Source organism: Scylla paramamosain, chromosome 26 (genome assembly GCF_035594125.1).
Source record: "Scylla paramamosain isolate STU-SP2022 chromosome 26, ASM3559412v1, whole genome shotgun sequence".
Classification (NCBI taxonomy): Eukaryota; Metazoa; Arthropoda; class Malacostraca; order Decapoda; family Portunidae; genus Scylla; species Scylla paramamosain.
Genome location: NC_087176.1, coordinates 4,557,501 through 4,581,500, shown reverse-complemented (window position 1 = coordinate 4,581,500; position 24,000 = coordinate 4,557,501). Strand labels below are relative to the sequence as shown.

The window sequence follows — 24,000 nt, the reverse complement described above, 5'->3', positions numbered from 1 at the left end:
AGATCTACCCACTGTGTTTTGTTGATTTTTTTTCTTGCCCTTTTTTTCTATTGTCTGTTGTTGTGGTGGTGGTGGTGGTAGTGGTAGTGGTGGTGGTGGTGTTGTAATAAGTCTGCTTTTTTTGTGCCTTTTTCTGTGATTATTGCTATAGTAGTAGTAGTAGTAGTAGTAGTAGTAGTAGTAGTAGTAGTAGTAGAAGTAGTGTCAGACATCCACCTTCTTTTACGTAAATACTGTCCTTGCTGATAATAATAGTAGTAGTAGTAGTAGTGGTAGTATAGTAGTAATAATAGTAGTGGTAGTTTGTTAGGGGTGATGAATGAGGAAGGTGAGAGGAAAGGTAAAGAACGGTGGGGAATGGTGACAGATGTTGAAGGAATGATGAGTGAATGGTGAAGGAGTGAAGAATGATGAGTGTTGTGTGGGAAATGGTGAAGGACAGACAGTGAGGCGGTGACGGGATTGTGAGGGATGCGTCTGGCGAGGTCTTGTGTGTATAGTGAGGGAGATTTCTCTAGTGAAAGTGAGAGGGAGAGTTAGTGAAAGTGAGAGGGAGAGTAATTCAAGTTTATTTATTGATTTTATGCCTTCATTTTTTTTTTTCATTTTTTTTCATTAACATTTTTGGGACATTTCTTTTAAAACAAAACAAAAATAGTAAATAAAAATGAATAAGACAAATTAACAAATAAACATGATGAAAAACGAAATTAAACAGAATAGCGAGACAAAAACACACACACACACACACACACACACACACACACACACACACACACACACACACACACACACACACACACACACCACACACACACAACACACACACACGCCTGTCTTTCCTAGTGACTTTAACTCTCCATTACATCCCCCAGAGAGAGAGAGAGAGAGGAGAGGAGAGAGGAGAGAGAGAGAGAGAGAGAGAGAGGAGAGAGAGAGGAGAGAGAGAGAGAGAGAGAGAGAGAGAGAGAGAGAGAGAGATTGTCTCCCTACATTTAGCCATTAACTCACGTCTGGGTCTGTGACTGGCCCCAGAGCAACGAAGGAGAGAGAAGTGGAAAGAAGGGGAAAAAAAAAAGACAGGGGAAAAAAAGGAGGAAAAAGAGGACACATCTGGCGGGTCCTGGAGGGAAACTGGAGAGAAATACCTCCGAAGAATCCGAAGTGGGAGGAAAACAGAACCGTTACTTAAAATAGAGAACGATTGAGGTGAGGAAAATAAATATGGAAACAGTTAAAAATTGTGTCCGGGGGAAAAAGACGAGAAGGAGGAGGAGGAGGAGGAGGAGGAGGAAACCGTCTTTCTTTAAAATAGAGAAACGATCGAGGAGAAAGAAAATAAATGAAAAGAGATAATGTGCTTGGAAAAAAAAAAAGCTGAGAGGAGGAAGAGAAGAAGGAAAGAGGCAATAAAGGAAATGGAATGAAGGAAGGAAAGAAGGAAGGGGGTAAGGAAGGAAAACTGAGCATTACTTTGAAATGGAGAAACGATTGAGGTGAAAAGAATAAATGAAAATAAATCACAGAACTGTTAAAATCTCGTTTCTGGAAAAAAGACGACGAGAAGGAAACAGAGAACAGTGGAAATGGAAGAAAGGAATTAGAGAGAGGAAAACAATGTATCTTGTAAGTCAATCAGACAAATGAAAATAAAAAAAATAAAATCTAAAATCATGTCAGAGGAAATAAAACAAGAAAAGGAAACAGGAAACAGGAAACAAACAACAGATGAGACAACAAAAGGAAGGAAATAGATAATAAATAATAAAGATGCAAAAAAAAGCCATTTTAAATCGTGAATAAGGAAAAAGGGAGTAGATGGAGTAGAAAAAGGGAATTAGAGGAAACAAGGGAGAAAGGAAGGAAGGAATTAAGGAAAAAGTCTAGATATTAGAAAGAAAACAATGAAATAGGGACGTACATTCTCTTTCTCCTCCCTTTCTTTCTCCCTTATTCCCTCCTCTCCTCCCCTCATTCCCTCCCTCCCTCACCCCCTCACACACACACACTCCCCTTACGTGTCAGCGAGACGAGAGAAGGAGAAGCAGACGCAGAACCTTATGTGACTGAAACAAATAACGCCAGCACTCCCCACCAACCACAAATGGGAGAGAATGAGAGAATGGGAGGGCGTGAAGGGGTCATGAAGGCACGAAGGGGACACTGAAGAAGAAAAAAAAAATTGGGGGACTTGAAAGAAAACGTAATATGTGGAGGCCGCGAGTGGAAGGAGGGGTGTGCGAGGGAAGACTAGAATTTGAGAACCGCGGAATGACTGGTGTAATGTTGCCCGGCGAGGATTGGTTTCCTTAGACTGAGATGTAATGGGCTGGGTTGTGTTGGGTTAGGTTGGGTTACGCTGGGTGACGCTATGTAGCAACTGTAGGTGGGTGGTGGTGGTGGGGGGGGTGGTAGTGCAGGGCAAAAGATTAGGGAGGGTAGGTGTTTGTGTGTGTATGTGTGTGTGTGTGTGTCTGAGAGAGAGAGAGAGAGAGAGAGAGAGAGAGAGAGAGAGAGAGAGAGAGAGAGAGAGAGAGAGAGAGAGAGAGAGTCGGATGGACAGATAGAGATGGAAAGAAACTGGACTGGTTGACGGGCCAATAAACAAAGGAACACACACACACACACCACACACACACACACACACACACACACACACACACACACACACAAAGAAAATAAACCTTTGAATATTGATACTACTACTACTACTACTACTACTATTACTCGTATCACAGAATATAATAACGTTTACTCCTATTTCCCTCACAATTCCCGGGATCAAAAAGCATATAATGTGGATCTTTTTTAAGTAATTCCTCTCTTACAATACATTTTACTTATTCTTTTACTCCAAAGGCACCGAATTCAGATCTTTAAATTTCCTCTTGAAAATAATGTGAACTTAGGGAGTGGGAGGAGTGGAGGAAGGCTGGGGGAGTGGAGGGGGAAGGGAGGGAGTGAGGGGAGGGGAAAAGCGGAGTGTGTAGTGAGGGAAAATATTTCTTCTTTCCTCCCGAGGCCTCTCAACGTCCAGGGAAAGAAAGAGACTTGGCTCAGAAGGGAGGGAGTTTTATTATTATTATTATTATTATTATTATTATTATTATTATTATTATTATTATTATTATTATTATTATTATTATTATCATTGGTGGTGGTGGTGGTGGTGGTGCTGTTGTTACTACTACTACTACTACTACTACTACTACTATTGTCACTGTTTATGTAGTAAGTAGTAGTAATAGTAGTAGTAGTAAAAGTGGTGATTGTTTTCTTATATCTATATTCACGGATTTTTTTTTTTGTCTTAAATTTTCACTTCTTTCTTTTACTTCTTTCTTATCATCGCCATCATTGCCATTATCATCACAGTATGTTTGGTATTATTGCTATCATTGTCTTCATCATCATTTATCATTATTATTTTCCTCCATTTAGCTCCTTTTCAAACTCAGTTCCTTTTCCTTGTCTTTTTTTTGTTTTCCTTCTTATTTCCCTTCCTTCGTTCTGTTTCCGTTCATGACTCGCCTGGGAATTGTGTATTTTCATGGATTATACATTTATTCTGTTTATTATCCTTCCTTTCTCTCTCTCTCTCTCTCTCTCTCTCTCTCTCTCTCTCTCTCTCTCTCTCTCTCTCTCTCTCTCTCTCTCTCTCTCTCTCTCTCTCTCTCTCTCTCTCTCTCTCTCTCTGGGGGTTTGCGTTATATTGTATTTCTTCTTCGTTCTCTTTTCTCTTTCTCTCTGTGTTCGTTTTCTCTTCCTTTCTTTCAAGTTTCCCCTCTTTATCCTCTCGTTCTTTTGCTTGTCTGTACTTTTATCCTTCGTGTCCTTTATCCCTCTGTGCTTTCTTCTTTTTTTTTTTTTTTCTTCTTCTTCTTTTTCTTCTTCTTCTTCTTCTTCTTCTTCTTCTTCTTCTTCTCCACCGTGTCCTTGTTTCTCGTTCCTTCGTGTTTTCCTCTTGTACATGTTCTTCGTCTTTGTGTTCTCTTCTTTTTCTCTTCTTTTTATTCTTCCTTTTTCTCTCTTTCTCTCACTTTTCTTCCATCTCCTTGAATTTTTTTCTTAGTCTATTTTCTCTCTTCTTCGTGTTCTTTGTGTTGTTTTTCTTTTTGCTTCTTCTTTTTCTAGTATTTTTGTTCTCATCCGTGTTCTTCATGTTATTTTTGTTTCTTCCACCTTTCGTTCTTTTATTATTTTTCTCTCGTCTCGTCTCCTTGTCCTCCCCCTCGTCCTTCTCTCCTCTCCTCTATTCTTTTTTTTTCCTATCCTATACCATCCTCTCCTCTCCTCTTCTCTCCTCTCCTCTGCTTTTCTATCATAGCTTATCCCATCCCATCCTCTCCTCTCCTTTCCTCTCCTTTTCTATCATATCCTATCCATTTTCATCCTCTCCTCTTCTCTCCTCTCCTCTCCTCTCCTCTCCTCTCCTCTCCTTCACCCCTCTCCCATTCCTCCATCTCCTCCTCAACTCTTCTTCTAGTATTACATAAAGTTGTATCTTAGCCCAACACCTTCCTTCCTTCCCCAGGTTACCCCCATTACCCATCACCCCGTCACCCCATCACGTCGGAGACACCCTTAAGCCCTTGCGAGAGGCTCAGGGGGGTGGCAAAGGGAGTACTGCAGGGGGATAGACCTTTTCTTTTTGGGGTCTTGAGGGATGCGCTGAGCTCTACCCGTGGACCGTGGACCCTTGCCGCTGCTGCCTGCTCCTGACGCCCCTCCGAGGTCTTGCCTACTGGATTAGGGTCTGACATGAGCCGCCGTCAAGGTATGTCCTAGGTTTATTTATTTGTTTTGTTGTTATGTTTTGGATCTGCTTTATGGATCGCTAGAATAATTTTTTTGAAGATTTTGCGGATTTGACTAATGGATGAAAATTTTTCCCCCTCATCCGCCGCCAAGGTATATTATTTGCTTTGTAGTGCATGATAACCCGCTGAATGTTTTGGATTTGCTCATGTGTTGCTGGAATAATCCTTTGAATTTTTTGGGTTCTGACTAATGGATGATAATTTTCCGCGAGCCGCCGTCAAGGTATGTGTGGGCTTGATTGTAGACTGTGGTGATGTGAATGCTTGGGATTTGCTTCAAGGATGACTAGAATAATCCTTTGAATTTTTGGGATTTTTCTTATGGATTTAAATTTTTCACTTAAGTCAAGGTGTGTGTGTGTGTGGTGTGTGTGTATGTGTGTGTGTGTGTGTGTGTGTGTGTGTGTGTGTTTGAGATATCTGGGCTAAAATACTCATTGAAATCCATTGAGTGTTCTGGGACTGACCTAACCTATTGAATGTTCCGGACTGACCTAACCTATTGAATGTTCCGGACTGACCTAATCTATTGAATGTTCTGATTTCCTGCTTCGTTCTGTTATTAAGACAAATTTTCAAGGCCACATAAATGATCAGATGTGCTTTTTAAATATCAGTCTTTTTTTACTACTTTTGGTGCAGAATCTCCGGTAAACTATTGCTGGAATCATAAAAGGAAAACAAAAACAAAACACCTGCACCCTAAGACTGCCATGCGCCGCCATCTTAGGTCAAGGTGTGTGTGTGTGTGTGTGTGTGTGTGTGTTTGAGATTTGTTGACTAGATTAACGCGCTGAATATTCTGATTTCCTGCTTTGTATCTCCATTAAGGACTATTTTAAAGGTCACGTAGATAACCAGTCGTGTTTTAGAGTGCTTTTGCTATTGGTCCTGCAGAATCTATTAAAATATTGCTTGAATCTTGAAAATAAGGCCTTGAAAACACCAAATTACACCTCAGATCTGTAAAATACAAGAGAGAGGATGAAGAAAGGTTTTGAAATACTGCCTTGAGATTCTGACTGCTCCTCTGCACACCTTTCCTTAATTACCAATCACTCTGAGACACCTTTACTTGTTCTACAGCCCACCTCCAACCTTTAAAACCGGGTAGAAAATGTGAAATCTGTCCTTTTTCCTTCCCTTTCTTTCTTGTAGATGCTTGTTAAGATTTCATGGATTAATTTTGGTGCTGTTAACTGTTTCGTATTGCAATGAAAGGGTTAACGTTTTCAGAACTGTATATTTTTGTTAAACTCTTGATAGAAGCATGAAAAAATCTTGAAAACTCGCATCTTCACCTCAAACCTGTATAATGCAAGAGAGAGGAAGAGGAAGTGTTTACGGATGCGGTCTAAATATTTTCAGAACCACGTATTCCTTCCTGGTCCTTTCATATCCTTTGGCAACTTCTTCAGATGTTATCATAAGGTGTTAGTGAAAAGGGAAAAGGGAAAGGAATTTGAATGGAATGGAAGGGAAAGAAAGGACATTGGAATAGAATGGGAGGGAAATACGAGGGATTGAAATGAGAAGGGAAAGGGAAAGAAAGGGAATTAATTTGGAATGCAGGGGAGAGAAAATCAGAATGGAATGAGAAGGAAGAGAACAGAAATCAGAATAGAATGAGAGGGGAAGAAAGGGAATAGGTGAATGCAAAGAGAAGGAAAAGAAAAGGAATTGCGATGGAATGGGAGGAAAACAAGGGACAATGGGTGAATGCAATGAAGGGAAAAAAAGGTAAATCACAATGGAATGGGAAGGGAATGGGTGGAATACAAAGGGAATGAAAATGAGTTACAGGGAATTACAAGGGGAAAAAAAATAACACTCCCTTTGTTTTGTAATTTTTCATTCTTGAGTTAAAAAAAAAAAATTCCTTGCTTCAGTTTATAATATTGAGTCAGTCTTCGCTTCTTCATATCTTCGTTGTTTTCACTGAGATTCTTCCGGTTCCGTCTTGTCCCTCGCCCTCCCCTCCTCTTTTTTTCCCTCTTCATCCTTGTTCTACTCTTCTCGTCTTTGTGTCTCCTGTTCGCTTTCTTTCTTCCTTCCTTTGTTTCTTTCTCTTCAAGATTTCTTCACTTTGCTTCTCTCTCTCTCTCTCTCTCTCTCTCTCTCTCTCTCTCCTCTCCTCTCTCTCTCTCTCTCTCTCTCTCTCTCTCTCTCTCTCCTCTCTCTCTCTCTCTCTCTCCATCCTTTCATTCTTCTAATCTTTCTTTTCTCTCTTCCATTTTGTCTTTGTCGGCCTCCTCCTCCTCCTCCTCCTCCTCTGTATACTTTTTTATCTTCTTTCTTCCTCTTCGTCCACCTCGTCCATTTCCTCATCTTCACCCTCCTCTTCCTCTCATCTTCCTCTTCCTCCTCCGCGTCGTTCTCGTTCTCCTCTTCCTCCTTATCCTCTTGCTTGTCCTCATTCTTTTAATTCTTGTTCTCATCGCTGTCCTCTTTCTATTTATTGTCCTCATTCTCCTTTTCCTTCTCTTATTCCTTGTCGTTATCCTCGTCCTTGTCCTTAATGCCTAGTTTTACTTCTCCTCCTCCTCCTCCTCCTCTTCCTGTACTACCTACCTCCTGTTCCTCCTCCTCCTCCTTCTCCTCCTCCTTGTTATCCTCGTTCTCTTCCTGTTCTTATTCCTCGTTCTTGTCTTCCTGTTACTCCTCCTCCTGTGTCTCCTTGTGCTTCCTCCTCCTCCTCCTCCTCCTCCTCCTCCTCCTCCTCCTCCTCCTCCTCCAGCAGCAGGCGGTGTAGCAATAAGTGTCTGTGTACAGGACAGGTTTATGGGGGAGCAGTGACGCAACAAGTCCTGCCCAGACGCTATGCCGGTAACAACACCGCCGCCCCTTCCTTCCCTCGCCCCTGAGGTCTCGCCTCCTAGCGCCGCCCGCCCGCCTGCCCGCCCGCCCCTTCCCTGCCTCACTCGTTACTAGAATGTCTTTAGCCAGCCGCGTGTGCCAAGGGATTCCAACCCACACCCACCTTACCCCTCTCTCTCTCTCTCTCTCTCTCTCTCTCTCTCTCTCTCTCTCTCTCTCTCTCTCTCTCTCTCTCTCTCTCTCTCTCTCTCTAGGTGTCCGCGGTGCCTTTCGTTCTTTCTTTTTTTTTATTTTTCGTTTTTATTTTGTTCTTTTTCATTCGTGTGTTGTGGTGGCGTTAGGCTTTCTCTCTCTCTCTCTCTCTCTCTCTCTCTCTCTCTCTCTCTCTCTCTCTCTCTCTCTCTCTCTCTCTCTCTCTCTCTCTCTCTCTCTCTCTCTCTTAGTCTTTGGTGTTTGTTTAGAGGGTAGAAAGGTGACTCCTCCTCCTCCTCCTCCTCCACCAGCATCCCCTCCTCCTCTTCCTCCTCCTCCTCCTCCTCCTCCTCCTCCTCCTGCGTGTGTTAATACGAGAGAAGGTCCGTCCGCTAGCAGAGACCCCGGTACTGCTGCTGCTTTTTGTCTAATGGCTCCTCCTCCTCCTCCTCCCTCCTCCTCCTCCTCCTCCTCCTCCTCCTCCTCCTCCCCGTTTAATGTTGTCCCCGAGAGGTCTGTTGTGTTTCGGCAAAAAAAAAAAGAGCATCGTGTTCCTTTTACGGCGCCATGGCATCTTCCTCTTCCTCTTCCTCTTCCTCCTCCTCCTCCTCCTCCTCCTTGCCACACGTTAACTTCCGCTTTCGCCCTCCGTATTCATCTTCCTATTTCCACCTCTTCCTCTTCCTCCTCTGTCTCCTCATATCCTTCCTCCTGGTCTTCCTATTCCTCCTCTTCCACTTCCTCTTGTTACTCATTCATATAACACTTTTACTTTTTGTTTCCATCATTCCCTTTTTTCTCTCATTCTCCCATTTCTCTCATTCGTCCTTGTCCTTATTAATCTATGTTTTATCCTCTTCACACTTTCCCCTCTCTTCCTCATTGCATTCCTTACCTTCTTCAGCTTCTCTATATTTCTCTTCCTCTCTTCAGTTTTTCCTTAGTGTTTCCCGAAATTTCCCTCTCCTCTCCCTTTTCCTATCTTTTTTCCCCTTTTCTATTTCTTCCTTCATTGTAACCTGTCTCTTTCCTCCATTTCTTCCTTCTCCGTACTTCACCATCCCTTGCTTTTTTCCTTCTCTCTATATTTTTTTCCCTTCCTTCCCTCAAACAGTTTTCTTTCCTACATTACTTACTCGTCTTTCTTGCATTCCTCCCATTTATCTTAACTTGCCTTGTCTAATTACAAACACTCCTTGCTTTTCTCTCCATTTTTTTCTATTCCTCCCATTTTCCCTCCTAGAACACCCCATGTTTTTCCACCCCCACCTGTCCCCTTTCCCCTCCAAACAGAGAGAGAGAGAGAGAGAGAGAGAGAGAGAGAGAGAGAGAGAGAGAGGGCTACACCTGAAGTACTATTTTGTTTATATTATCACTTCCACCACCTCCACCACCTCCACCACCACCTCCACTTACATAAAAGGTACTGGAGTGGTTGGTTACTTATGTATGAGGCGAGGCGGCGGTTCCGTGGCTCCGTGGCTCCCCGACTCTGGCTCACTCCCGACTGCTTGCGTGTAATTGTGGTGCTCCAGTCTTTTATTTCCCCAGTCCATTATTGTGACTCGCGTGGTGCGGGTTGTGGCGCTTTTACGTCCCCGGAATGGTGCTCAGAAAGTCGCTGTGTTTTGTGGGTTTATTGCGCTAACTCATGATGGTTGTGTGTGTGTGTGGGGGGGGGGGGGGGGTTGGCAGGAGGGGTGGAAAGGGGGGATGTGTGTGGTGTTTAGTGTGTCTTTGTTTGTGAGTGTTAGTTAAATTTCTTGCGTTCTGTGTGTGTGTCTGTGTTTGTGTGTGTGTGTGTGTGTGTGTTTTATTTTTACTTATTAAAAACACACAAAAAAAAAGGAAAAAGCTCGTTAAATTTGCCATTCCCTAAGTTAGAAAAAAGAAAAGAAAAGAGAAAGTTAGCTAATTTTGGTGGTTTTTCCGTAACATATCAATAACACAAACTAAAGCGAGGAAAAAACAAAAGAAAAGTCCTGCCTCAATTCTCATTCCTTAAGTTACAGATGTCAAGAAAAATAAAGACAAAAGAAAAGTAAAAAAAACTTTAGCTGTTTTTTTGGTTCCTTATCGACAGCACAAAGAAAAGAAAAAAAAGGAAAAAAAAATATGCTCAATCTCCCGCTCAGTAAGTTAGAGAAATAGAAAGAAAATAATATAAGTAAAATAAGAAAAAGGAAGAAAAGAAAAAAAAAGAAAAAAAGCGAGCAAGTTTATTTACGAACGTGTCTTAATAAACCTCTTTTTCAAATCAACTCAAGTCACAGGAAGGAGGAAAATAAACAGAAACAGACCAAGAGTTAAGTTTACAAGTGACAAAAAAAAAAAAAAAAAAAAAAAAACAGCCAAATTACTTTCAGACATCTTAATGACCCCTCTTTTTAAATCAATTCAAGTCACAGGAAGGAGGAAAACGAAGAGAAAAAGGGAAAGAGTTTAGTTTACCAGCAATTGGGGTGAAGGAGCATTATAGCAACTCGTGCAGTGGAGAACCTGAGTGGCTGGTGTTGAGTGGCGTGTTTGTCTGTTTAGTTGTGGTGAAAAAGTGGTGTATTTTGCGGGTGTAAACAGTAACTCATTTGTATGTATGGTACTGTATATTTGATGGAAAGAGATAGGGTGGAGTGAAGGGAAGACAAAGGGTGCTGGAGTGAAGGGAAGACAAAGGGTGCTGTAGGAAAGACCAAAAGGTGCTGGAGGAAAGATAAGGGGGTGGTGGAGGAAAGAGAAGGTGATACTGGAGGAAAGACTAGGGGTGCTGGAGGAAAGACTAGGGGGTGGTGGAGAGAAGACTAGGGGTGCTGGAGAAAAGACTACGGGTCCTGGAGGAAAGATAAGGAAAAGGATGTAGGAAAGACTCGTTAGAATAGAGGAAATATGAGAGAAATGGAGTAAATTGAAAGTATTTTAGAGCAAAGAAATGGGTGAATGAAGTTTGTTTATTTGTTATTTATTTGCATTTCTATTCATTTATTCATTTACCTATATACTAGCCAGCCTATTCATTCCTCCATTCATATGCTGAGGTTTGTGTCACATAAGCCTTAAGTGTCCAGTGTAAATGTGAAGTTTAAATTTAACATGAAAGTCTAAATTAGGTGACACACAGGCAGGTAAAAACATAAGGAGGCAGGTAAAAACATAAGGTGTACATAACAGCGCCCAGGTAAAAGTGCAAAGTATAACTAGAACACATAATTACTTTTTGTCACTCCTACCTGTCACTTAAACTCACCTGGACAGCGGCGGGTTACCTCGTGATTATGAAAAAAAAAAAAAAAAAAAAAATAACACGCCATATTTTCACAAGGACTTTAACACTTACATTTTTTTTTTTTTTTTTTTATTATTTTTTCGCTTGTTTGTTAGTGTAGTGAGCTTCATGGAGACTTGGCAGGGGAGGACAGGGGGGCAGAAGGGGACAAGGAGCAGGGGTAGAGGCCACAGCAGGAGGGAGAGGGGTGTTTTGAAGTTTCGACAGGGGGAGAGAGGAGGGCGCGTGGAGTCTGCCGGGGGTAGGTGACAGGCAGCAGGGGCGGGGGTGGGACATGAATTAGGAATGAATCTTACACGTGAATGACTCGGGAATTTGTTATGAAAAGATTTTACTACACGCAATAGTGAAAAAAAAGCGTTTAATATTTTTTTTTTGATGGATTACGAGAAAAGTTGCTTGGGAATGAAAGGGTTGATAGCAAATGAAGACGTTTTTCATCTCTCTATTTAAACACTTACACGTGAATAACTAGGGAATGAAAGGAGTGAGTGACCTACGAAGTTTATGATAATAAGATTCACACACCACCGATGACTTATACGGGAATCTATTATAGGGAAGAGTTAAGCATTTCGAACCATAAACACACGATGACGTAATAAATTGTGTAATAACTATGTAAACTCTGGAACTCCCTGCCCCTGTTTCTGTATTCCCCTCCTACCCGTGACCTGAGCTGTTCATAGAGGGAGGATTCGATACACGTGACTTTGGATAACTTTTCTGACTCTACTCTTTGGTGGCTTGTATTTTTCATTGTGCCTTGTGTTCAATCTTTTTGTTGCATTTAACCACAAGTCCTCTTACGTAAAAAAGAAGAAGTAAAGGATAGATAACTAAGCAAACTACAACAAATAACTAACTGACCAACTAACTAGCTAATTATCTAAATGAATAAATAAGTAAAATCAAGTAAATAATAATAAAGTGAAACAAAAACAAATAATAATAAACAAAACAAAAAAGTAAATAACAAAATAGATAAATGAAAGATAAATAAGCGATGGATGACTGACCAATTAAGTAACAAATAAACAAAAGTAAACAAATAAATAATAAGTAAAGAAAGAAAAATATACAACTAAATAGATAGAAATAAATAAGTAAAAGTAAATAAATAAAAAAAAAACAATAGATAGGTAAATAAGAACAAATAAGTAAAATTAAACATAAAAAAAAAAAACAGTAGATAAACATAAAAATAAAGGTTTAAACTAACGCCCAATATATAGAAGACCCCCACCTATCATCTACACACTCCACAAGGGCTCCACATTGCTACCTCCACCGCCTCCACATAATGAATACAAGAACTACACAAGAACTAAAGCCACGAGATCCCTGCACCCCCACACACGGCAGTCTATAGAACCTACTTACCTGTATCTACCTGTTATCCTTACCCATTAATTCATCTAATCTCTTTAAAACTCCCTGTTAACTTGATACTAACACCTTCAAAGTCTCTTCCATTTTTCCGTCTGTCTACGGCGCGGGAAGTTTAGATTTTGTATATTCGTAGATGAAATACGAGATAATACGAGATAATACTTCAGTTCTTTAAGTATGTTGTGTTGTTTATTTAAATGGACGAAATGTATGTTGTATTTATTTGTTTCTTTAAATGGACGAGATGTGTGGTTGGTGTTATTATTATTATTATTATTAAACATAACGGAGAAGGCAGAGTGGGACGAGCGCAAGCGCTATAAGTTGCCAGATGACAACCCCCACCCACCTTGTGGGTGGGGGTTAAGGAAATACAAAGCAACACAGTATACATACATAAAAAAATTAAGAAACCTGTATTGATTTGCCTCTCTAAATAGATGGGAAGTGTATTTTGTGTTGTATATTCGTAATTTAAGATAACACAAATATTTATAGCATTAACAACTTCAATCTCTCTCTCTCTCTCTCTCTCTCTCTCTCTCTCTCTCTCTCTCTCTCTCTCTCTCTCTCTCTCTCTCTCTCTCTCTCTGTACTTTTATATAACTGTAAGCACAAAAATATAAAACATCAGGATACAAAGAAATTAACAAATCTATTCATCTTTCTCTTTAAATGAACAAGAGATTAAATTTGTGCTGTATACTCGTGGAAATAAGGACACACGAGACACACAAAGCACTAACAATCTTCATTAACCGCTTCTTTAACCCTTTCTCCGCGATATGCAGTGATTCTCGAGGTTTAACAAGCGTCTACAAGAAAGAAAGGAATTACAAGGATTGGTTTTGCAATTTCTAGTCAGTATAATGTTTAGAAGTGGCTGCAGAACAAGAAGAAATGTCTCACAGTGGCTAATTATAAAAAAAAGATAGTGTTTGATAATAGTGAAAGGGTTAATTGTACAAGAAGTGAGCTCTATCCCGTATATTCATCATAAAATACAACATACTCAACAAAATACATAAAGCGACGTACGTTGTTGAAATATTTGCTACTGCACATTCCCAAGACATGAGCCTTCCCATTTTCTGCGACGGTGAAAAGAAAACGAGATGAGGTCCTGCTTTCTGATACTCTGCTCCTCTTCTCCTTACGTTTACCTAATCTTGGGAGTCACCGGGGGCTGTCATACTCTGGCCTCCTCCTCCTCCTCCTCCTCCTCCTCCTGCCGTTCATCTCGTCCTCCCAGCCTGCAGTAAGGTCAAGTGGTCAACAGTAAACTCCCCTCATCTTGTAGTCACTAAGGGTATCAAAGGAGAAAGTCGTGATGAAAAATTAGAAAATATTAAAAAAATAATTCAAAGTGTTCGTCCCGCGACTTGAAAGATGGCGTGTGGGTTGCATGCATTTTTATTTATTTATTTTTATTTTTTCTCGTTTATTTATCAGTTAACGTGTTTCTCTTCCCTCCACTTAAAAAAAAATAAATAAATAGATAATCAGCTTAAGTGTATCGTTGCAAGATTTGAAAGATGGCGTGTGGGTTATAAACACTCTTTTTATTATTTATTTATTATTTATTTATTTATTTTACGCTTTTTTCTCTTTTTATTCATCAGTTATCGTGCTTTACCTTCCCCCAAGCCAAGGAGTCGCCGGGCATGCATTATTAACACACACACACACACACACACACACACACACACACACACACACACACACACACACACACACACACACGTGAAGGGAAAAACACGATTCCCAAGAAGAGACCGCGAGTAGAAATATTTGACATCACTTATTAATATATTCTCTTTTTCCCTCTCCCTCGGTGCACGCTCGCCCGCTTAGGATAAACAGACTGCTTCCCTCTTGATCCGCTGCGCTGAGAGAGAGAGAGAGAGAGAGAGAGAGAGAGAGAGAGAGAGAGAGAGAGAGAGAGAGAGAGAGAGAGAGAGAGAGAGAGAGAGAGAGAGAGAGAGAGAGAGAGAGATGCTGATGGTGGTGGTGGTAGTAGTTTTATTATTATTATTATTATTATTATTATTATTATTATTAGTAGTAGTAGTAGTAGTGGTAGTAGTAGAAATCGTGGCAATAATAGCTATATAATCAGCAACACCTGTAATACACACACACACACACACACCCACCCACCCACCCACCCATCCACCCACCCACCCACTTATACAGTACGTCTCTCTCTCTCTCTCTCTCTCTCTCTCTCTCTCTCTCTCTCTCTCTCTCTCTCTGTACGTCCATATATACAGCACGCCCACGTACGGAGATGAGGGCGCGCGTGTACCCGTGGCGCCCCGTACACAGGTGCTGGGTCTCACGCTACGAACGGATCTCTCTGCTGGACAATTACGCGATGAAATACGCCAGCGCGCGGGTAGACAGCGTTTAATGGCGCTGATGGACGGGGGCGACCAAGCCTCGGCCCAACATTACTCCGGGCCAATTGATTTCCCTCCTGCGACATGAAACACTGGTGACCATAAGTTGTGTGTGTGTGTGTGTGTGTGTGTGTGTGGGTGGGTGGGTGTGGGGGTGTGAGGGGTGCGGGGATGTTTGTGTGTGTGTGTGTGTGTGTGTGTGTGTGTGTGTGTGTGTGTGTGTGTGTCTTTGTTGTTCATCATGGATTTCGTTTTTCTTTTTTGTTTGTTTTTGTTCGTGTCCTTTCTCTGTCTCTGTTTGTTTTCTGTGTCTCTGTGTATTTGTTTCTGTCAGTTTCTCTCTCTCTCTCTCTCTCTCTCTCTCTCTCTCTCTCTCTCTCTCTCTCTCTCTCTCTCTCTCTCTCTCTCTCTCTCTCTCTCTCTCTCTCTCTCTCTCTCTCTCTCTCTCTCTCTCTCTCTCTCTCTCTCTCTCACACACACACACACACACACACACACACACACACACACACACACACACACACACACACACACACACACACATGGCCTATTTCGGAAACTTAGGATCGCATTTCCCAATACAAACAGAGAGAGAGAGAGAGAGAGAGAGAGAGAGAGAGAGAGAGAGAGAGAGAGAGAGAGAGAGAGAGAGAGAGGATAATTAATGAAAAGCCATATGAGCAAAGAAAAAAATTGATAATGGCTTGGGTGGTGGAGTGAAGATCCGTGTGTGTGTGTGTGTGTGTGTGTGTGTGTGTGTGTGTGTGTGTGTGCGATGATTAATGCGGCGAGGACTGGATGATTTGAGGAGGAGGTGATAGATGGCTGAGCTGGGCCATAAATCCCATTATTAATAGTGGCGTGGACACTGGCGGGGTGGTGGCACGATGCTGGAGGGTGTGTGGCGGAGCGGTCATTCGCCGACACTGCACTGCTTGACACGTTTTGTCGTAAGCTCTAGTTAAGTTGCTGGAAAAAAGTAAGAAAGGGTAAGAAAAACTGTAAGGAAAAAAAAAAGCTTATTGAAGGATATAATAACGAAAACAAACTTAATATTGAGTCTTTATTTATTTATTTATTTTTTGTATTGTGTGTGTTTGTTTGTGTGTGTAAGCTGTGGTCGAGGGGAGCAAAAAAGAGGAAGGGCAAGAAAAATTGTAATAAAGAGCTTATGGAAGGTGTTTATAAAAAGATCGAAAGCAAATCTCTTCGACACACTGCCCTGCTTGATTTTTTTTTTTTTTTTATGTAAGCTCTAGTCGACGTCAGTAAAAATGAAATGGCAAGAGAGAGAAAATGGGGTTATTGAAGATGACTACGGAAAATCGAAAGGAAATCTAACTGTATGAGTGTATTAAATCTTTTTTTGCCTAAGCTGTGATCGAATTCAACAAAAAAAAAAAGGTATAAAAGAGCTTATTTAAGGTGTTTATAGAAGAACGAAAGCACTTTTTTTAATGTAACCTGTGGTCGAGGGCAGCAGAATAAGGGAAGGAAGGGGCAAGAGGTTATTGAAAGTGTTTATAGAAGAAAGTGGGAAAGGAAATTTAGTGCTATATCTTGAAACTTCCCTCAACATTTTTTTTCTTTAGCTTAGGTCAAGGGCAAAGACAAGTTGGAAAAGTGGTTATTGAACTGGAAAAGCTTATTATTGAAGATGCCTATATATAACAAAAAAAAACATTTAATACAAGTAGCGAACATTTTTTGGGGATGAAAGTTTTGTTCAAGAGGTAAGGAAAAAGTAGGAAAAGAAAGCGTTATTGGAGATGCGTAGAGGAGAGTTCGAAGGTAAAGTTAATATTATGAGGAATGTCTTGTATACTGTCTTGGGCGCGGCTTTGCAACTTTAAGGTAGCGAAGATGGGATACGTTAGCAGGGAAGGCGGTCAGAAAAACAGTTAAAATGAAGATAGAAGAATAAATGAAGGAATAGACTAGAGGAAAGGTGGTAAAATGGTGAAGATAATTGACGATATGAATAATAGAAATAGTAAGACAAGGAATATTTAAAATCTGACTTGGAATAGAAAAATAATAATAAGAATAAATGAAGGAAAAGTTAACGAGAAAAATGGCAGATGATTGACAAAATGAATAATAGAAGTAGTAAGTCAGTAGTTAGACAAATGTTTAAAATCTGCCTTAGAATCGAGACCAAAGAAAATGGCATCCACTCTTCACCCTTTCCATTCCTCCTTCACGTACAAGAAACTAAACCAAGCAAAGGAGTAATGAATTATAACCATCCTGGAACTTAAACTGACACGTACAATAAAAAAAAGTTACGTCCCACCCTCAAAAAAAAAAAAAAAACATTAAACAGACTAGAAAATGTTTACCACCAAGCAAACCAAGCAAAGGAGTAACAGCTTAGACCATTTATGGAACCTAAACTGACATGTACAGAAAAGAAGTAGAAAGAAAACTCCCTGAAATACATTAAACAAACCAGAAAATATTTAGCACCATACTTGAATCTGCGTATAAACTGGAACTGTAGCGCCCTGGAGTAGATTAGAAGGCAGGGCACACGTTAAGTTGTAGATTAAAGCCAATGTACAGGTTGCGGGAAGAAGAAATGGATTAAAGGGACCTGAGAGAAGTTTGTAATGCGAATATTAAAGACACGACGGAACCACGAAGCACGCCAAGGTAACAAATATATTAGCTGGGTATTACTGGCCCCTGCACGCGGAGGAATGCGGCACAAGAAACATCCTCAAGGGGAGAAATGGAACATGCTGCAGCTACTCGAACACCGGGCCTGGAATATATTAGAAGCCCTGGAACACGTAATGATAAGGCTGGAAAATCTAAAGCATTCCAGACCCCGGAACTGCAGTTAATTATGGAACCTGGATCATGAGAACCAGATCCTGGAACTTATGTCAACAATCAAGAGGGTCTGGAAATTTTGGAAGTCACTTGTTTACGAAACCTTTGACAACTTAGAAGTCTTGGGATATGGGGGTAAGAATCGACTGGAACAACCTGGTAAAGTGGACCGTGGAAGAATTAAGAGGTTCTGGAAGTTCTGGAAGCAACGCCTGAAGTATATGGAAGACTTGTATACTTAAACTTAGAAGTCCTTGGATACAGGAATGCGTGTCGACTGGAACAACATGGGAAAGTGAACCGTGAAGACATTGAGAGGTTCTAGAAGTTATGGAAGCAACGCCTAGGATATTTGGAGGCCACTTCTGTACGAACACTTCCTCTTCTGGGTCAGTGAGGTCAGTGGCCCCTCACGTTAAATTAATGCATCAAAATACCAACCCTCTCAGTTTTTAACACGTAAGTTTTTGTTGGTTCATCCCAGTTCCTTTTTCATATATTTTACATTTTTAGTGTTTTAAATATTTTCTACCATACCGTTATTTTTATTTTTTATAACAATATTTTAACCTGCCATATTAGTTGCTTTGAACGTTTTGCAGCGGCGCGACATGACCGCGATGTTTCGGCGCAATAAATCAAATCAATCAGTGAAATACGAGAACTTAGACATCTTAGAAGTCTTGAAATATGGGAATGAGTATTGAGTGGAACATGAGAAATGTGTTCCATGAAGAAATTAAGATGTTCTGGAATCAACCTGCAAGACAAAGCTGGGATATCTTAGAACCTCAGGAATATGAATGAACGCTAACTGGAAGGACATCATAGAAGCGATCAGAAATAGACCATGAAGATTATCTGGGACTTCTGGAGAGTGTGGGAGTTAGAAGATCCTGACTGTAATAGCTTGAAAGTCCTGGAATATGGAGATTGTATTGCCTGGAATGACACAGTAAGGACGATCTGAATCATGGAATATTGGAACAGTGTAAGAAGGAAAAGCATATTCAAAGAAATCTTGGAAACTTTTGAAGGTGGAAATAATCATAGTAATATAAAGATGCATGTTGATTATGAAGCTAAAATGTGAACCACTGAATCTGAAAAGGTTTAGGTACTAGATTTTAATGAAGTTTTAGTTATTGAATAAAGTTTAAAGTTAAATGTGCCAATAATAATCACTTAAGGTATGCTGAGTAAAACTTTGATAAGAAATACAACTTGAACGAATGCTGAAACTTTAAGAGAAATTTAGGAGGGTTGAAGCTCAAGACATCCCAAAGCTGATGAACATAACATTGGAAGTTTAAAGGAATTTCAAGGAACACAAAAAAAAAAAAAAAAAATTGTCCTGAGACTAAGAGAAATTTTGGAGAAGGTTCAAACTCCAAAGCCCCAAAATTGACAACTGCTGTAACCTTCCTTGAAATTTTAGGGAAGCTGCAACCTCAAAAAAAAAAAAAAAAAAAACACGAATTTTGAAACTTTAAGGAAAAATTTAGGGAAGATTAGATAAAAGAAAAAAAAATTAACGAATGCTATTTTCTCTTTTCTTTTCCCCTCATTTTATTCCTTGATATAGAAAGTATACATGAACCAACAAAATGCTTCCTTACTCACGCAATTCCATTTAAAAGTGAAACATGGTTATCATCTACGCACTTTAAGAAAAATATTTATAACTACGATTCATGTTCCACAAATCTCGAAGTCCCAGCGCCCGCACCTCACAGCGGCAGTGGCATGTATGATATTCAGTGTATTTTGCTGTTTAACTCGTGCTTGCCTTGTTTCCCCCCGTGAGAAGGTGAAAAATAGCAGCTTAGAACATTAAGGACTCCAAGTGCAAAAGAATACGAAGGGAAACTTAATACTGGAGGAGGTGGAGGAGGAGGGGAAGGAGAACGAGGAAGAGGAGAAAAACGGAGAAATAGAAGGAGGAAAGGGAGAAAGAATGCAGGAGTGTAGTGTTGGAGTGGATGTCCCAGAGGAGGAGGAGGAGGAAAAGAAGTAGGAGAAGAAAAAAGTGGTTCAAAAGGAAGCGGAGAAAGAGAAGCAGGAGGAGGAAGAGGAAGAAGAAAAGTAAGAAGTGAAGGTGTAGGTGTGGTGCGGCAGAGAGAGAGAGAGAGAGAGAGAGAGAGAGAGAGAGAGAGAGAGAGAGAGAGAGAGAGTCAGTCTTGCCCCCACACCACACAACTTCCAATTACTCCCTCGCTTCGGCAGATAACTAACACTTACAGGGAGTTACCAGGCCGTTTTAACTCCCAGTCTGCCTCAGCCCGCCAAGAGTAGACGCAGACTTGGGGAGCGGGCGAAGAATTAATAAGGACGAGTTGCAGAGATGAATGTAGATTTTTATTAAGGGTACGTGTCTTTTTGTACGTGTGTGTGGGGTGGTGAGAGAGAGAGAGAGGGAGAGAGAGGGAGAGAGAGATAGGGAGACTGTTACTAATGCTGTTGCTGGGGAAGAAATAATGAAAACGTTAAATTCTCTCATTTCCAGTCAGTATAATGTTTACAAGCGTCTGTAGAACAAAAAATGATATATCTCAGTGATCTGTGACGAAAGGAGAATGTGTCGTAGAGCACTGAAAGGGTTAAGAAAAGGATTAAAAGGATAGATCTTCTCATTTCTAGCTATTGTGATGTTTAAAGGTGGCTGTATAGAAAAAAATATATACAGTAAAATCCCTCTTATCCGGCATCAACGGGACCGCCGACATGCTGGATACTTGAATGTTGCCGGATACTTGAATAGAAGTGAAATTATGTCCACAATCACCACCCTACACTCACGCATCTTACCATAACAAAGATCAGCTGATCTTAATCAGCAGCTGATCTGATCAGCTGCTTAAGTGTAAGCACAACACGCTTCCTCTTTTCTACAAATTTAGGCATGATGAAGGCGTCAGGCGATAAACAGTGCACACGCGGGACTGAGTCACTGAGTAAACACAGTGCAGTGGGCCGCAGGTGGCGCGAAGCAGTGCGCTCTGGTGGCGAGGGGACAAAGTATGCCTCGCGCGGGAATTTTAATCGATTTTATGAGTATATATTGATATTTTATTGATTTTAAGGCTCGGGGAAAAATGTGCCGGATACTTGAAACTGCCGGATACTCGAATGCCGGATGAGAGGGATTTTACTGTATATCTGGTTTGTAACGAAAACGTGTCATATAACAGTGAATTAATTTAAGGTGGCCTAGTATATACATTTCAGAAAAGGGAGCTTAAAAAGAAGATGGGAGCTTTGAAAGAAGATGGGGAACTTTAAAAGATTAGACGAATTTATAGATGGGGATGATGGGTGGAAATAGATGTGTGTGTTTCATAAAGGGACTGCCACGTGTAGGTCTGATGGCTTCTTGCAGCTTCCTTTATTTTCCTTATATAACCCAATGGCCAGTAATAGGAGAGAGTTTGATCAAGTTAAGGGGATCTAGTATACAAATTAAACTAAGCCAACGGTCAGTAATAGAAGGAAAGAATTAATTAAGGGTGGTCTTTGTATATAAACTTAATAAGCCAGTGGTCAGTGATAGAGGGGAAGGCAGTTTGAGGCGCGGCTATTGGGCAGTTAAGGGAAGGAGGCGAGGGTTGGAGGTCATAGATAAGGAGTGATTGGCCAGTCCACACAGAGGGCGCGATGATGGAGGTGAGGTCATGCTCGGTCACTCATGTGTTCAAAGTGAGTGATTTTAAACGTTACTGATAATGAGTTTGGAATTAAAGGGGGCGTTTCTCCCTCATATTTTGTATCCTTGGCTAGTCCCTTTCATACGTGTTAAAATGAATTACGGAAGATTATGAAAAAATAGATTAATTGATTCTTAACATAGACTAAGAGAAAAGAAAAAAAAAGATGGTGATAAATGAATAAATAAATGTATCAATAGAATAGATGAATAACATAATGAATGGTATGAATGATAATGAACAGTGATGAAAGAACTGGAAGCGTGAAAAAAAGTGCAATACAGAAAAATAAGCCAGAAATGAGGGAGGTAATGAATATAGGAAAATTAATGAAAAGAAAAGAAATAGCTAGAAAGAAAGGAAAAGATAACAAAAAACAAACAAAATAAAGACAAGAAAGAAAAAACATTAAAAGAGAAAAGAAAAAAAGGAGTACCGCACACACACACACACACACACACACACACACACACACACACACACACACAGAGAGAGAGAGAGAGAGAGAGAGAGAGAGAGAGAGAGAGAGAGAGAGAGAGAGAGAGAGAGAGAGAGAGAGAGAGAGAGAGAGAGAGAGTTTACCCAATTTGAACCCCAGCAAACCTCAAACGAATCCATATCGATGTGGACACGAAGAAATAAACATACTAAGTGTGTTTATTGACCTTAAAATGAACTCCGTGTACTGTGAAATGTAGGGGAGAGAGGGAGAGGGAGAGAGAGAGGGGAGGAAAAAGGTGAGGGTGCGAGGAAGAGGGGAGAGAAGGAAGAGTAGGGAGGAATGGGAGTGAGGAAATGGTGTGAGAGAGAGAGAGAGAGAGAGAGAGAGAGAGAGAGAGAGAGAGAGAGAGAGAGAGAGAGAGAGAGAGAGAGAGAGAGAGAGAGAGAGAGAGTGTGTTTGTCCCTCCCTCCCCTGTTGCTCTTTTTCCCACTTTCATTATGAATTCTCTTTTCTTTTTCCTGACTCATCTTATGGCAACACTATCACACCCGTGCAGTGAGGGGGGGAGGAGGAGGAGGAGGAGGAGGAGGAGGAGGAGGAGGAGAATAACAACGGTGTACTATGGAGAGGAGGGAAAAAGTCCGTGGAGGGAAGACTTCGTTAGTTAGGTGGAGGGAAAAGGGGGAGGGAATGGAGGGATGGAGGGAGGTAAAGGAATGGATGAAGGGAAGATTGAAGGATAGAGGGAGGGATGCAATGAAGGGAGAAATTGAAGGAGGAGAGGAAAGGGAAGGGGAGAGAAAGATGGAGAGATTATTTACCTTAACATGTTTTACATAACCTAACTATGCCTCACCTTAACTTAATCTAACCTAATCTTACTTAATCTTACCAAAATTAACCTAACCTCACCTAACCTAACTTAACCTAACCTAATCTGACCTAACTACACCTCAGCTAACCTTACCTTAACCTAACCTAACCTTACCAAATCTTACCTAACCTGACCTAACTTTACCTTTTATTACTTAACTAAAGAAACCGAACTTAAACTTAACCTTACCTAAAACATCCTTACCTTATAATACTTAACCTAACTTAGTCACCTAACTTAACCTAACTTAACCTTACCTAACCTTACTTAAACTTAACCTAACCTATAACCTATCTTACCTAACCCAACCTGACCTTACCTAACCTTACCTGGCTCACCAACCCACCCACTTTACCTGACACCTGTTGCCGCTTGTTACCTGGTGAGAAAAGGTCAAAACGGAGGCGGCAGAATCTTAAGAAATGACTGGAGGAAGAGGTAGTTGCGCTCTCTCTCTCTCTCTCTCTCTCTCTCTCTCTCTCTCTCTCTCTCTCTCTCTCTCTCTCTCTCTCTCTCTCTCTCTCTCTCTCTCTCTCTCTCTCTCTCTCTCTCTCTCTCTCTCTCCCAATTAAGGGCGCACAGGTAATTGTCAGGTAGGGGTGCTGTATACTGCCGGAAGACAATTCAATACACTCTCAATATCTTCTTTTATGGTGAAATTAATCCATGTAATTGCTTGTCGGTTTGATGTGCTGGTGTACTGGCCTTTGTGTGTGAGAGAGAGAGAGAGAGAGAGAGAGAGAGAGAGAGAGAGAGAGAGAGAGAGAGGGAGAGAGAGGTGCTATGTCGCTTGTTCGTGTTGTCAGTACCACGTCTTTTGAAGTTAGTGGCAGAACATGATTTTTCTTCCTTCCGTCTCTCTCTTTCTTCCTTCCTTCCCTCCCTCTCTCCTTCCTTCTCTCTCTCTCTCTCTCTCTCACTCCATTCTTCCCTCTGCCTCTCCTCTCTCCCGCTGTCTTCTCTGTCACTTATCTCTTTCTCATTCTCCTTCCCTCCCTTATTTCTTTATTTCTTTAATTGTCTGTCTCTCTCTCATCTCCTATCATTCATTTGCGGATCTTTTTCCTCCTTTCTTTCCTTCCTTCCTTCTAACATTAACTTTTCCTTCCGTTTTTTTTGCTCCCTATCTTTCCTTCCTCTTCATTTCTTTTCTTTCTTTTCCTTCTTTCATTTCTCATCTCCTTGCCTTTTCCCGTCGTTCTCTTCCTTCCCTTCTCCCCTCTTCCCTTTTACTCTCCC

General features: G+C 40.9%; 1 protein-coding gene across 4 annotated transcripts in view; it reads left to right on the top strand.

The window, feature by feature from the left end:
- LOC135113626 (uncharacterized) overlaps positions 1-24,000 on the top strand; it is a 333,746-nt gene that overhangs the window by 19,235 nt on the left and 290,511 nt on the right. For all 4 annotated transcript variants that reach the window (XR_010274912.1, XR_010274910.1, XR_010274911.1 and 1 more), the window contains exon 2: positions 4,535-4,777. The gene's annotated coding sequence lies outside the window, so the exon portion shown is untranslated. The remainder of the gene's footprint in view (positions 1-4,534; positions 4,778-24,000) is intronic.